This window comes from Lactuca sativa, chromosome 7 (assembly GCF_002870075.4).
Source record: "Lactuca sativa cultivar Salinas chromosome 7, Lsat_Salinas_v11, whole genome shotgun sequence".
NCBI classification, from domain to species: domain Eukaryota; kingdom Viridiplantae; phylum Streptophyta; class Magnoliopsida; order Asterales; family Asteraceae; genus Lactuca; species Lactuca sativa.
The window spans coordinates 162,340,196-162,355,860 of record NC_056629.2 but is presented as its reverse complement, the minus strand read 5'-3'; the positions used below and the strand labels follow the sequence as shown (position 1 = coordinate 162,355,860).

The 15,665-nt window shown below is 37.9% G+C and overlaps 2 non-coding genes across 2 annotated transcripts; both read right to left on the bottom strand.

Moving 5' to 3' along the window:
- Positions 1-2,200: 2,200 nt before the first annotated feature.
- On the bottom strand, positions 2,201-2,307 carry LOC128127499 (small nucleolar RNA R71). Its single transcript, XR_008225288.1, has one exon. It is a non-coding gene; the product is annotated as a small nucleolar RNA R71 (small nucleolar RNA).
- An 8,049-nt stretch (positions 2,308-10,356) lies between these two features.
- On the bottom strand, positions 10,357-10,463 carry LOC128127500 (small nucleolar RNA R71). The gene has a single exon (XR_008225289.1). It is a non-coding gene; the product is annotated as a small nucleolar RNA R71 (small nucleolar RNA).
- Between the last annotated feature and the right edge of the window lie 5,202 nt (positions 10,464-15,665).

The following is a 15,665-nucleotide window of genomic DNA, read 5'->3' as shown; positions in this document are numbered from 1 at the left end:
CACTTATTCAACGATTCTTGGTGGGAGTTGGACTCATATTATAATGTCCAAATGGTTTCTGCAAGGAATTGACAGATTTGAAAGAAGATAAATTCATCACGAGCAATTAAGGCGAATAAAGGATGTTTGGCAGATTGACCACGTCTCAGTGTTTTCATCATATCCGGCTCCTCGGGACTCCGACTTAGGCGATTCAAGATGTTTCGGAAACTAGACACAATTATCTACAAGTTTCGTGTTTTGAGTTTTCACTAATTCAGTCGTTTTCCTGTTCAAAATCGACTTGGAAGTTGAAGTTAGTTTGCTGGACGAAAATCAAAAGCTAAAGTAAATTTTGAAATAAAGTTAAAAGCTAGGGGCTAAAGCTGCACCATTCATGAAAGTTGGAGGGGCAAGATTGTACTTATGCTTTATATAAATATATGGTTATTTACAAAGGGGGAAACGAACGGAAAAAAAGAAAAAAAAAAAAAAAAAAGACCTACGAAAAGAACCACAGCCGCTTCTTTTATAAAGGTTATTTTTTAATTAACGTCCATCTTTTCTTACGGGGAGAGTGTTGCCGCATGCGAAAAAAAAAACCTACAGCAGAAGAGTTACGATTTAGAGAAGAAATATACATAGATTTGAATGGGAGGTATGCAGATTTATTAGAAGGGAAAGCCAAGGACATAGCTCTTGCCACATGAAAAGCAATTATGGTTCTTCTATTCCTTTTGTTTGATTATTACTGCTTTAATATTTTCTTTTGCTAATGATTTTTGGTTCCACCAAAGTAATTGTTTTCGTTGTTTAAACGTTGAATAAAAATATGATTCTTAATGTTTATTTTTTTACTGTTTTCAATTTTAGTTTAATGGAGTAGTAATCTTGTGGGTTTGGTTGATTAGCGTAAGATGATAATTTTAATGTAGTTGATTTTGTTAAAACCAATTTTGTTGAAATTGAATGACATATTCAAATGTGTGCTTATTTTAAAAATATGAAGTTTTGACCGGTAACTTTGATTTTGGCTAACATTTGATCAACGTTGGTTAGGGTTAATTTACTTGGTTTAAATTTAATATTTACATGCTTATATTGATTTTGAGAGAAGCTTTATTTGTGACATCGTTTGAATATGAATGTGCGGTTTCGTTATCTCGCTTAAACTTAACATAGACGTGTGTTAGGGCTTTTTTAACAAAACCATTGGACTTAATGCTTTTTAAAATCATGAACTACATAGAGATATGAGTGAATGTTTTTTAAATCGAATCATGAGACCGAGAGGTAATTGATAACTTTTGTTGTTGTTAAGTTATTCGTTTCTATATAATTGGTTTAACAAATTAGTTGCATTAGAAGAACCGTTGAACCCGTATAAGTCAACTAAACCCCATATTTCTCATAATTTTTAAATCGTTTAATTGTTTTCCTTGTTTGTTCGATTATTCTAGTTGTCATTTTTACGTTGCTGAATTTAGTTTAATTTTATTTTAGTACTTTCTTTAGTTTAATAAAATCAATCACTTTTGCAATCAATTGCCTAGTTCTCTCTTCCTTAGAATAGGATAGTCTCTGTGGGTTCGATATCTGGTCTTACGACTATATTACTTGCACGACCTCGTATACTTGCGAGTACGCGTTTTCGTCAACAAGTTTTTGGCTCCGTTGCCGGGGACTATATTTATTTTTAAGTTAGAACATTAGGTAGTTGTTAGACTCTTAAACATCTTGAGGATATTTTACTCTGGCCGGTCGAAGATTCAGACCACCTGAATTTGCGCTTGATTGGGAGATTGAAAGAACTTTGAGAGGGTTGAGGAGACTTCGGATTCAAGAAGATATGGGAGATAACGTAAACAATAATGGAAACAGAGGTTTCGAAGGAACAAACCCGCCAATTGTCAGTGCAACAATTAATGCTGACAATTTTGAATTCAAACCTGTGATGTTTCAGATGATCAATAACAATGGTCTCTTTGGAGGTATGTCTAGTGATGAGCCCTTGTCCCATCTGCGTTCCTTTAACCAGATGTGCGATAATTTCAAACAAAGAGGCATGACGTCTGATGCATTTAGGCTAAGATTATTTCCGTACACACTACAAGGGAAAGCTAGAGACTGGTTTGAGTCTTTGCCTTCTGATTCCATCACCACTTGGGAGGAATTAAGCGAAAAATTCCTAAAAAGATTTTTCCCACCCACGCGAAATGCAAATCTAAGAAATGCCATCACATCATTCCAACAAATGGATGGTGAATCATTATGGGAAGTGTGGGAGAGATGGAACAATTTTCTGAGAAAATGTCCGACACATCGACTCCCTGATGATGTGAAACTTGAGACATTTTACCAAGGTTTGGATGCTCAAACACACATGCTAGTAGATACATCGGCTGGAGGAGCTTTGCTCACAAAGAGCTATGAGGAGAGCGTGGAGATATTGGATAGAATAGCAACCAATAATTTCCAGTGGCCCACAGATAGGGTACATGCAAGTGGTTCGAAAGGAAGTACACCGGCTGAAGTTCGTCTTGCAGCTCAAAATGATGCATTAGCAACCGAGTTGGCCACAATCAAGAGCATGATGAAGAATATGATGTCAAGCAATGGGATGAAAGAGAAGAAGGTTGACTTTTGTGCGGTTTGTCAAGGCGTCCATGATTATAGTGAATGCCCACAGAATCCTGAATCTGTATTTTTCATGGGAAGTCAAAATTTTCCACGACAAAACAATCCATACTCTGAAACATACAATCCAGGATGGAGAAATCATCCTAATTTCTCATGGGGTGGACAACAACAACAAATGCATCATCCGCAAGAGCAGTTTCAGCAAAGGCCTCAAAACCCGCCGGGGTTTTATCAAATGCCAAATCAACAAGTGAGACCACAAGGAGGTGCATTCCACCAGGCATCAGGAAGTAGTACAAAACCGGCAGCGCCTTCATCAAATCAAGAGATGTCACCTTTCGAGAAAGCAATGATGGAGTTTATGATCAAACAAGATCAAAAGACCGAGGCACGTGAAAAGAATCAAGCAATTGCTATGAGAAATTTGGAAAATCAGTTAGGGCAATTAGCACAAGAACTGAACTCATGAGAACCTGGAACGTTGCCAAGTAACACCCAAAATCCAGGTAATGTCAATGATAAGAGGCAATGTAATGCCATCACACTTAGATCGGGAAAGGAGTTAGCTCCAAAGAATCATGACTTACCGGTCACAGATGATGAGCAACACCTGGTAAGTGTTGAGACTCATAAGAAGAAGCACGAATTGAAAGATGATGAAAAAGAGTATGTCGAGATTGAGGACATAACTGATGAGGAGTATGGGCAGAAGAAAGTGAATAAGGAAGGTCCAACAAGTTCAAGTCCAAGTGTTGGAAATCAAAAGAAGGCCCAAGAAAAACATGCTCGAACTGGTGCGATAGTTGCACCAACAAATTTGCCTTTCCCACCTAGGCAAAGTAAGTCTAAAGTCGATGAAGGGCAATTTAAAAAGTTCTTAGAGATCCTTTCTCAACTTCATATCAACATCCCTTTTGTTGAAGCCTTGAAACAAATGCCCACATATGCAACGTTTATGAAGGATGTTCTTACAAAGAAAAGAGTTTTTGGAGAATTTGAGACTGTTGCAATGACAAAAAGTTGCACATCAATAATCCAAAACAAATTGCCTGTGAAAAAGGATGATCCAGGTAGTTTCGTTCTACCTTGTAGAATTGGAAAGTTAGACAAGATAGGCTTATGTGATTTGGGAGCAAGCATAAATTTGATGCCTCTGTCTATTTTTCGAAGACTGGGAATTGGAGAAGCTAGGCCAACCACTATCTCACTCCAGCTGGCAGATCGATCAGTGGTATATCTAGAAGGTAAAATCGAGGATATTGTTATCAAAATCGACAATCTCTTTGTTCCTGCGGATTTTATCATTTTGGATTATGAAGCCGATGACGATTGTGGAATAATTTTGGGAAGGCCATTTTTAGCTACAGCTGGAGCTTTGATTGATGTGAAAAAAGGAGAAATCACATTGAGAGTGAATGATGAGCAAAGGACATTCAATATGTTTAAGGCTGTGAAGCAACCTTTTAATATGGAAGAGTGTTCATTTGTACGAGTCATAGATAACTTGGTACATGCAGAAGTGGCTCAATTGAGTAAAGTGACTCATGATATTGAGGAAATTGAAGAATGGAAAATAAAGGAAGATGTGAGATGGGTCAAGGAGGAGTTGGACCTAAAGGATAGGGTAACTGCACCAACATTACCCTCTATTGAAAAAGCACCGGATTTGGAGCTGAAGCAACTTCCAACACACTTAAAATATGCATACTTAAGATATGATGATACATTGCCTGTAATTATCTCATCTCAATTGTCGAGTGTGCAGGAAAAAGAATTGGTTGATGTTCTCAAGGAAAATGAGAAAGCAATTGGATGGACGTTAGCAGACATAAAAGGAATTAGCCCGGCAATGTGCATGCATAAGATAAATTTGGAGGAGGGAGCAAAAACATCTGTTGAACACCAAAGGAGACTGAATCCATTGATGAAGGATGTTGTAAAAAGGGAAATCATCAAATGGTTAGATGCGGGGATTATCTACCCGATTGCCGATAGTGAGTGGATTAGTCCAGTGCATTGTGTTCCTAAGAAAGGTGGAGCAACAGTAGTCCAAAATGATATTGGGGAAATGATCACAAAGAGGACAGTGACAGGCTGGAGGATTTGTATAGATTATAGAAAGTTAAATACCGCAACTAGGAAGGACCATTTCCCATTACCGTTCATTGATCAGATGTTGGATCGTCTTGCTGGTAAGTCATTCTACTGCTTTTTGGATGGATACTCTGGATATAATCAGATTTCTATTGCACCAGAAGATCAACACAAAACTACTTTCACATGTCCATTTGGTACCTTTGCTTTTAGACGCATGCCTTTTGGTTTATGTAATGCCCCAGCTACATTCCAAAGGTGCATGATGTCTATTTTTTCAGACATGGTTGAAAATTTTGTTGAAGTCTTTATGGATGATTTTTCAGTCCATGGTGATACATTTGAGAGTTGCTTGAAAAACCTGACTGCGGTATTGCAAAAGTGTGTTCAACATAATCTTGTGCTAAATTGGGAAAAATGCCATTTTATGGTAAAAGAGGGTATTGTGTTGGGACACAAGGTTTCTGAAAAAGGAATTGAGGTTGACCGAGCAAAGATTGAGATTATTGAAAGACTTGAAGCACCTATCAATGTCAAGGGCATTCGTAGCTTTCTAGGGCATGCTGGATTCTATAGGCGTTTCATAAAAGATTTCTCAAAAATAGCAAAGCCACTTACCCAACTTTTGGAGCAAGATCGAGAGTTTATCTTTGATGGTTCATGCAAAAGAGCATTTGAGGAGTTGAAAAGAAGACTTACTAGTGCACCTGTCATTGTTGCACCTGATTGGGATGAGCCATTTGAGATCATGAGAGATGCAAGTGATACAGCCATTGGTGCAGTACTTGGGCAGCGAAGAGGAAAGTTTTTCCACACGATTTACTATGCTAGCACCACCCTGAATGGCGCCCAATTAAACTACACAACCACTGAAAAAGAGTTTTTAGCTGTGGTATTCTCACTTGAAAAGTTCAGATCATATCTTATTGGTGCAAAACTGATTGTATACACGGATCATGCAGCAATCAGATACTTGATGGCAAAAAAAGATGCCAAGGCAAGGCTGATCAGGTGGATTTTGTTGTTGCAAGAGTTTGATCTGGAGGTGCGAGACAAGAAAGGAGTTGAGAATGTGGTTGCAGATCACCTCTCAAGGTTAGATAAAGAGAGTACAAAATATGATCAACCAGTGATTCAAGATAGCTTTCCAGATGAGAGGATTTTCAGAGTGAGTGGAGAACACCCATGGTATGCTAACATTGTGAATTACTTGGTAGGTGGTGTATTTCCTGATGGGTTTAGTCGGCATCAAAAGAAGAAGCTAATGTCTGATGCTAAATTCTATTTTTGGGATGAGCCGTATTTGTTTAGACTAAATGTTGATAAGATGTGGAGGAGGTGTATCCCAGAAATGGAACAGAAGCAAATTCTAGAAAAATGTCACAACTCAGAATATGGAGGTCACTTTCAAGGTGAAAAGACTGCAATACGTGTCCTGCATTCAGGATTTTATTGGCCAAGTCTATTTAAAGATGCGTATGAGTTTGTGAAAAGATGTGACAGATGCCAGCGGACTGGAAATATTGGAAGAAGACAAGAGATGCCACTAAGTAATATAATGGAAGTGGAGTTGTTTGATGTTTGGGGGATTGATTTCATGGGACCCTTTGTGCCTTCTCATGGAAAGATGTATATCTTAGTTGCAGTAGATTACGTCTCTAAATGGGTTGAAGCTGTAGCATGTGTGAGAAATGATGCGAGAACCGTAATCAATTTTCTAAAAAAGCAAATATTCTCTAGATTTGGCACTCCTAGGGCTATCATCAGTGATGAAGGCACTCATTTTTGCAATAGAATGTTAGGAGCCATCTTAGCTAAGTACCAGATAAAGCATCGAGTTGCCACTGCTTACCATCCTCAGACGAATGGCCTTGCTGAAGCCAATAACAAACAGTTGAAGACCATTCTTGAAAAAGTCGTAAATGGGTCAAGAAAAGATTGGGCAACAAAGATAGATGACACTTTATGGGCTTATAGGACTGCCTACAGAACAAGTTTGGGGACGTCCCCATATCAGCTAGTGTTTGGAAAAGCATGCCACTTGCCACTAGAGTTGGAGCACAAAGCTTATTGGGCATTGAAAGAGTTGAATTTAGACATGAAGGCAGCTGGAAAGAAAAGAATGGAGCAGTTGGTGGAACTTGAAGAGTTTAGGATGCAAGCGTATGAGAATGCCAAAATTCAAAAGGAAAAAGTTAAGAAATGGCATGACAAGAAGATCTTGAGAAGGGAATTTACTGAAGGACAATTAGTTTTACTTTTCAATTCAAGATTAAAGTTATTCCCAGGAAAGCTGAAGTCAAGATGGTCAGGCCCTTTTAGGAATGCCAGGGTTTGTCCAGGAGGTGCATTGGAGCTAATAAATGAGAAGGATGGAGAAAGATTCCTTGTGAATGGGCAACGAGTGAAACATTATTTTGGAGAAGAAAAAGAGGATGTGGCTGTGCTTCACCTGAAGCCAGTTGGAGAATGATCTTGTCATTTTTTTTTCTTTCTTGTTTTAGTTTTAGTTTTAATGTTTATTACTATTTTAGTTTTTTTATTTATTTTATTATTTGTTTTGGTTTTGGTTTTATTTTATTTTTGTTTTTGAAATTTTCATTTATTTTTGTTCATTCATGGTTTCATATTTCATTTTATTTGTTTTGTTTTGTTCTAATAAATCTGTCGAGTGTGCAGCCCTTGTTTGCTATCCAGGTAGTTGGTGGTGAAGTGAGAGTCGTGGAAAGGAATAAGTTCGAACTATGCTTAGAGATCAGCCGTCAACAATATGAGTTCTTGGATTATCATATTATGTGAGACGACATACCATCAGGGAGTATTCTTTTTATTCTATTTTTATTGCTCGGGACGAGCAATGTTTAAAGTTTGGGGATGTGTTTAGTGCTCGTTTTTCGATCTCTAAATGAACTAAAAAACTTATTTTTGTCCCCAGATTTTACAGTTTACATCATTTTTTGAGCTTAAAAAGATAAATTTTCATTAATGAGTGTAATCGACATAATATTTCTCGGTTGGTGTTTTTCTACCCATTCAGCTGGGTTTTTGACCTGTCTTGCATGGGTTCCTCATCTCTTATTCTATAGGATGATGAGAGTTGGGCTTCTTCTTATGAAGTCCAAAATTCTTAAAGGAATTGACGGCTTTCATCACCACTTGTCATCACAAGTGCAACTCGAGTTTCTTGAGTTCCCCTCCTCCTATTCTACAGGTTGGTGGGAGATGGTTTTCTTGCACGAAATCCATAATATAGCACATTGTGCATTGCATCGGAATCGACGGTATTCATTTTACTTGTTAATGCAAGTGCAACCTGTGTTTCATGGGTTCCCCACCGCCTAGTCTACGGGTCATGGTGGGAGTTTGACTTCCTCTTATGAAGTTCAAAAATCTTAAAGGAATTAACGGATTTTATCTTGTGAATACAAGATTGCCTAAGCTTCTTAGGCCCCCACCACTTATTCAACGAGTCTTGGTGGGAGTTGGACTCATATTATAATGTCCAAATGGTTTCTGCAAGGAATTGACGGATTTGAAAGAAGATAAATTCATCACGAGCAATTAAGGCGAATAAAGGATGTTTGGCAGATTGACCACGTCTCAGTGTTTTCATCATATCCGGCTCCTCGGGAATCCGACTTAGGCGATTCAAGATGTTTCGGAAACTAGACACAATTATCTACAAGTTTCGTGTTTTGAGTTTTCACTAATTCAGTCGTTTTCCTGTTCAAAATCGACTTGGAAGTTGAAGTTAGTTTGCTGGACGAAAATCAAAAGCTAAAGTAAATTTTGAAATAAAGTTAAAAGCTAGGGGCTAAAGCTGCACCATTCATGAAAGTTGGAGGGGCAAGATTGTACTTATGCTTTATATAAATATATGGTTATTTACAAAGGGGGAAACGAACGGAAAAAAAAAAAGGGACCTACGAAAAGAACCACAGCCGCTTCTTTTATAAAGGTTATTTTTTAATTACCGTCCATCTTTTCTTACGAGGAGAGGGTTGCCGCATGCGAAAAAAAAAAACCTACAGCAGAAGAGTTACGATTTAGAGAAGAAATATACATAGATTTGAATGGGAGGTATGCAAATTTATTAGAAGGGAAAGCCAAGGACATAGCTCTTGCCACATGAAAAGCAATTATGGTTCTTCTATTCCTTTTGTTTGATTATTACTGCTTTAATATTTTCTTTTGCTAATGATTTTTGGTTCCACCAAAGTAATTGTTTTCGTTGTTTAAACGTTGAATAAAAATATGATTCTTAATGTTTATTTTTTTACTGTTTTCAATTTTAGTTTAATGGAGTAGTAATCTTGTGGGTTTGGTTGATTAGGGTAAGATGATAATTTTAATGTAGTTGATTTTGTTAAAACCAATTTTGTTGAAATTGAATGGCATATTCAAATGTGTGCTTATTTTAAAAATATGAAGTTTTGACCGGTAACTTTGATTTTGGCTAACATTTGATCAACGTTGGTTAGGGTTAATTTACTTGGTTTAAATTTAATATTTACATGCTTATATTGATTTTGAGAGAAGCTTTATTTGTGACATCGTTTGAATATGAATGTGCGGTTTCGTTATCTCGCTTAAACTTAACATAGACGTGTGTTAGGGCTTTTTTAACAAAACCATTGGACTTAATGCTTTTTAAAATCATGAACTACATAGAGATATGAGTGAATGTTTTTTAAATCGAATCATGAGACCGAGAGGTAATTGATAACTTTTGTTGTGGTTAAGTTATTCGTTTCTATATAATTGGTTTAACAAATTAGTTGCATTAGAAGAACCGTTGAACCCGTATAAGTCAACTAAACCCCATATTTCTCATAATTTTTAAATCGTTTAATTGTTTTCCTTGTTTGTTCGATTATTCTAGTTGTCATTTTTACGTTGCTGAATTTAGTTTAATTTTATTTTAGTACTTTTTTTAGTTTAATAAAATCAATCACTTTTGCAATCAATTGCCTAGTTCTCTCTTCCTTAGAATAGGATAGTCTCTGTGGGTTCGATATCTGGTCTTACGACTATATTACTTGCACGACCTCGTATACTTGCGAGTACGCGTTTTCGTCAACAAGTTTTTGGCTCCGTTGCCGGGGACTATATTTATTTTTAAGTTAGAACATTAGGTAGTTGTTAGACTCTTAAACATCTTGAGGATATTTTACTCTGGCCGGTCGAAGATTCAGACCACCTGAATTTGCGCTTGATTGGGAGATTGAAAGAACTTTGAGAGGGTTGAGGAGACTTCGGATTCAAGAAGATATGGGAGATAACGTAAACAATAATGGAAACAGAGGTTTCGAAGGAACAAACCCGCCAATTGTCAGTGCAACAATTAATGCTGACAATTTTGAATTCAAACCTGTGATGTTTCAGATGATCAATAACAATGGTCTCTTTGGAGGTATGTCTAGTGATGAGCCCTTGTCCCATCTGCGTTCCTTTAACCAGATGTGCGATAATTTCAAACAAAGAGGCATGACGTCTGATGCATTTAGGCTAAGATTATTTCCGTACACACTACAAGGGAAAGCTAGAGACTAGTTTGAGTCTTTGCCTTCTGATTCCATCACCACTTGGGAGGAATTAAGAGAAAAATTCCTAAAAAGATTTTTCCCACCCACGCGAAATGCAAATCTAAGAAATGCCATCACATCATTCCAACAAATGGATGGTGAATCGTTATGGGAAGTGTGGGAGAGATGGAACAATTTTCTGAGAAAATGTCCGACACATCGACTCCCTGATGATGTGAAACATGAGACATTTTACCAAGGTTTGGATGCTCAAACACGCATGCTAGTAGATACATCGGCTGGAGGAGCTTTGCTCACAAAGAGCTATGAGGAGAGCGTGGTGATATTGGATAGAATAGCAACCAATAATTTCCAGTGGCCCACAGATAGGGTACATGCAAGTGGTTCGAAAGGAAGTACACCGGCTGAAGTTCGTCTTGCAACTCAAAATGATGCATTAGCAACCGAGTTGGCCACAATCAAGAGCATGATGAAGAATATGATGTCAAGCAATGGGATGAAAGAGAAGAAGGTTGACTTTTGTGCGGTTTGTCAAGGCGTCCATGATTATAGTGAATGCCCACAGAATCCTGAATCTGTATTTTTCATGGGAAGTCAAAATTTTCCACGACAAAACAATCCATACTCTGAAACATACAATCCAGGATGGAGAAATCATCCTAATTTCTCATGGGGTGGAAAACAACAACAAATGCATCCTCCGCAAGAGCAGTTTCAGCAAAGGCCTCAAAACCCGCCGGGGTTTTATCAAATGCCAAATCAACAAGTGAGACCACAAGGAGGTGCATTCCACCAGGCATCAGGAAGTAGTACAAAACCGGCAGCGCCTTCATCAAATCAAGAGATGTCACCTTTCGAGAAAGCAATGATGGAGTTTATGATCAAACAAGATCAAAAGACCGAGGCACGTGAAAAGAATCAAGCAATTGCTATGAGAAATTTGGAAAATCAGTTAGGGCAATTAGCACAAGCACTGAACTCATGAGAACCTGGAACGTTGCCAAGTAACACCCAAAATCCAGGTAATGTCAATGATAAGAGGTAATGTAATGCCATCACACTTAGATCGGGAAAGGAGTTAGCTCCAAAGAATCATGACTTACCAATCACAGATGATGAGCAACACCTGGTAAGTGTTGAGACTCATAAGAAGAAGCACGAATTGAAAGATGATGAAAAAGAGTATGTCAAGATTGAGGACATAACTGATGAGGAGTATGGGCAGAAGAAAGTGAATAAGGAAGGTCCAACAAGTTCAAGTCCAAGTGTTGGAAATCAAAAGAAGGCCCAAGAAAAACATGCTCGAACTGGTGCGATAGTTGCACCAACAAATTTGCCTTTCCCACCTAGGCAAAGTAAGTCTAAAGTCGATGAAGGGAAATTTAAAAAGTTCTTAGAGATCCTTTCTCAACTTGATATCAACATCCCTTTTGTTGAAGCCTTGAAACAAATGCCCACATATGCAACGTTTATGAAGGATGTTCTTACAAAGAAAAGAGTTTTTGGAGAATTTGAGACTGTTGCAATGACAAAAAGTTGCACATCAATAATCCAAAACAAATTGCCTGTGAAAAAGGATGATCCAGGTAGTTTCGTTCTACCTTGTAGAATTGGAAAGTTAGACAAGATAGGCTTATGTGATTTGGGAGCAAGCATAAATTTGATGCCTCTGTCTATTTTTCGAAGACTGGGAATTGGAGAAGCTAGGCCAACCACTATCTCACTCCAGCTGGCAGATCGATCAGTGGTATATCCAGAAGGTAAAATCGAGCATATTGTTATCAAAATCGACAATCTCTTTGTTCCTGCGGATTTTACCATTTTGGATTATGAAGCCGATGACGATTGTGGAATAATTTTGGGAAGGCCATTTTTAGCTACAGCTGGAGCTTTGATTGATGTGAAAAAAGGAGAAATCACATTGAGAGTGAATGATGAGCAAAGGACATTCAATATGTTTAAGGCTGTGAAGCAACCTTTTAATATGGAAGAGTGTTCATTTGTACGAGTCATAGATAACTTGGTACATGCAGAAGTGGCTCAATTGAGTAAAGTGACTCATGATATTGAGGAAATTGAAGAATGGAAAATAAAGGAAGATGTGAGATGGGTCAAGGAGGAGTTGGACCTAAAGGATAGGGTAACTGCACCAACATTACCCTCTATTGAAAAAGCACCGGATTTGGAGCTGAAGCAGCTTCCAACACACTTAAAATATGCATACTTAAGAGATGATGATACATTGCCTGTAATTATCTCATCTCAATTGTCGAGTGTGCAGGAAAAAGAATTTGTTGATGTTCTCAAGGAAAATGAGAAAGCAATTGGATGGATGTTAGCAGACATAAAAGGAATTAGCCCGACAATGTGCATGCATAAGATAAATTTGGAGGAGGGAGCAAAAACATCTGTTGAACACCAAAGGAGACTGAATCCATTGATGAAGGATGTTGTAAAAAGGGAAATCATCAAATGGTTAGATGCGGGGATTATCTACCCGATTGCCGATAGTGAGTGGATTAGTCCAGTGCATTGTGTTCCTAAGAAAGGTGGAGCAACAGTAGTCCAAAATGATATTGGGGAAATGATCACAAAGAGGACAGTGACAGGCTGGAGGATTTGTATAGATTATAGAAAGTTAAATACCGCAACTAGGAAGGACCATTTCCCATTACCGTTCATTGATCAGATGTTGGATCGTCTTGCTGGTAAGTCATTCTACTGCTTTTTGGATGGATACTCTGGATATAATCAGATTTCTATTGCACCAGAAGATCAACACAAAACTACTTTCACATGTCCATTTGGTACCTTTGCTTTTAGACGCATGCCTTTTGGTTTATGTAATGCCCCAGCTACATTCCAAAGGTGCATGATGTCTATTTTTTCAGACATGGTTGAAAATTTTGTTGAAGTCTTTATGGATGATTTTTCAGTCCATGGTGATACATTTGAGAGTTGCTTGAAAAACCTGACTGCGGTATTGCAAAAGTGTGTTCAACATAATCTTGTGCTAAATTGGGAAAAATGCCATTTTATGGTAAAAGAGGGTATTGTGTTGGGACACAAGGTTTCTGAAAAAGGAATTGAGGTTGACCGAGCAAAGATTGAGATTATTGAAAGACTTGAAGCACCTATCAATGTCAAGGGCATTCGTAGCTTTCTAGGGCATGCTGGATTCTATAGGCGTTTCATAAAAGATTTCTCAAAAATAGCAAAGCCACTTACCCAACTTTTGGAGCAAGATCGACAGTTTATCTTTGATGGTTCATGCAAAAGAGCATTTGAGGAGTTGAAAAGAAGACTTACTAGTGCACCTGTCATTGTTGCACCTGATTGGGATGAGCCATTTGAGATCATGAGTGATGCAAGTGATACAGCCATTGGTGCAGTACTTGGGCAGCGAAGAGGAAAGTTTTTCCACACGATTTACTATGCTAGCACCACCCTGAATGGCGCCCAATTAAACTACACAACCACTGAAAAAGAGTTTTTAGCTGTGGTATTCTCACTTGAAAAGTTCAGATCATATCTTATTGGTGCAAAAGTGATTGTATACACGGATCATGCAGCAATCAGATACTTGATGGCAAAAAAAGATGCCAAGGCAAGGCTGATCAGGTGGATTTTGTTGTTGCAAGAGTTTGATATGGAGGTGCGAGACAAGAAAGGAGTTGAGAATGTGGTTGCAGATCACCTCTCAAGGTTAGATAAAGAGAGTACAAAATATGATCAACCAGTGATTCAAGATAGCTTTCCAGATGAGAGGATTTTGAGAGTGAGTGGAGAACACCCATGGTATGCTAACATTGTGAATTACTTGGTAGGTGGTGTATTTCCTGATGGATTTAGTCGGCATCAAAAGAAGAAGCTAATGTCTGATGCTAAATTCTATTTTTGGGATGAGCCGTATTTGTTTAGACTAAATGTTGATAACATGTGGAGGAGGTGTATCCCAGAAATGGAACAGAAGCAAATTCTAGAAAAATGTCACAACTCAGAATATGGAGGTCACTTTCAAGGTGAAAAGACTGCAATACGTGTCCTGCATTCAGGATTTTATTGGCCAAGTCTATTTAAAGATGCGTATGAGTTTGTGAAAAGATGTGACAGATGCCAGCGGACTGGAAATATTGGAAGAAGACAAGAGATGCCACTAAGTAATATAATGGAAGTGGAGTTGTTTGATGTTTGGGGGATTGATTTCATGGGACCCTTTGTGCCTTCTGATGGAAAGATGTATATCTTAGTTGCAGTAGATTACGTCTCTAAATGGGTTGAAGTTGTAGCATGTGTGAGAAATGATGCGAGAACCGTAATCAATTTTCTAAAAAAGCAAATATTCTCTAGATTTGGCACTCCTAGGGCTATCATCAGTGATGAAGGCACTCATTTTTGCAATAGAATGTTAGGAGCCATCTTAGCTAAGTACCAGATAAAGCATCGAGTTGCCACTGCTTACCATCCTCAGACGAATGGCCTTGCTGAAGCCAATAACAAACAGTTGAAGACCATTCTTGAAAAAGTCGTAAATGGGTCAAGAAAAGATTGGGCAACAAAGTTAGATGACACTTTATGGGCTTATAGGACTGCCTACAGAACAAGTTTGGGGACGTCCCCATATCAGCTAGTGTTTGGAAAAGCATGCCACTTGCCACTAGAGTTGGAGCACAAAGCTTATTGGGCATTGAAAGAGTTGAATTTAGACATGAAGGCAGCTGGAAAGAAAAGAATGGAGCAGTTGGTGGAACTTGAAGAGTTTAGGATGCAAGTGTATGAGAATGCCAAAATTCAAAAGGAAAAAGTTAAGAAATGGCATGACAAGAAGATCTTGAGAAGGGAATTTACTGAAGGACAATTAGTTTTACTTTTCAATTCAAGATTAAAGTTATTCCCAGGAAAGCTGAAGTCAAGATGGTCTGTCCCTTTTAGGAATGCCAGGGTTTGTCCAGGAGGTGCATTGGAGCTAATAAATGAGAAGGATGGAGAAAGATTCCTTGTGAATGGGCAACGAGTGAAACATTATTTTGGAGAAGAAAAAGAGGATGTGGATGTGCTTCACCTGAAGCCAGTTGGAGAATGATCTTGTCATTTTTTTTCTTTCTTTTTTTAGTTTTAGTTTTAATGTTTATTATTATTTTAGTTTTTTTTATTTATTTTATTATTTGTTTTGGTTTTGGTTTTATTTTATTTTTGTTTTTGAAATTTTCATTTATTTTTGTTCATTCATGGTTTCATATTTCATTTTATTTGTTTTGTTTTGTTCTAATAAATCTGTCGAGTGTGCAACCCTTGTTTGCTATCCAGGTAGTTGGTGGTGAAGTGAGAGTCGTGGAAAGGAATAAGTTCGAACTATGCTTAGAGATCAGCCGTCAACAATATGAGTTCTTGGATTATCATATTATG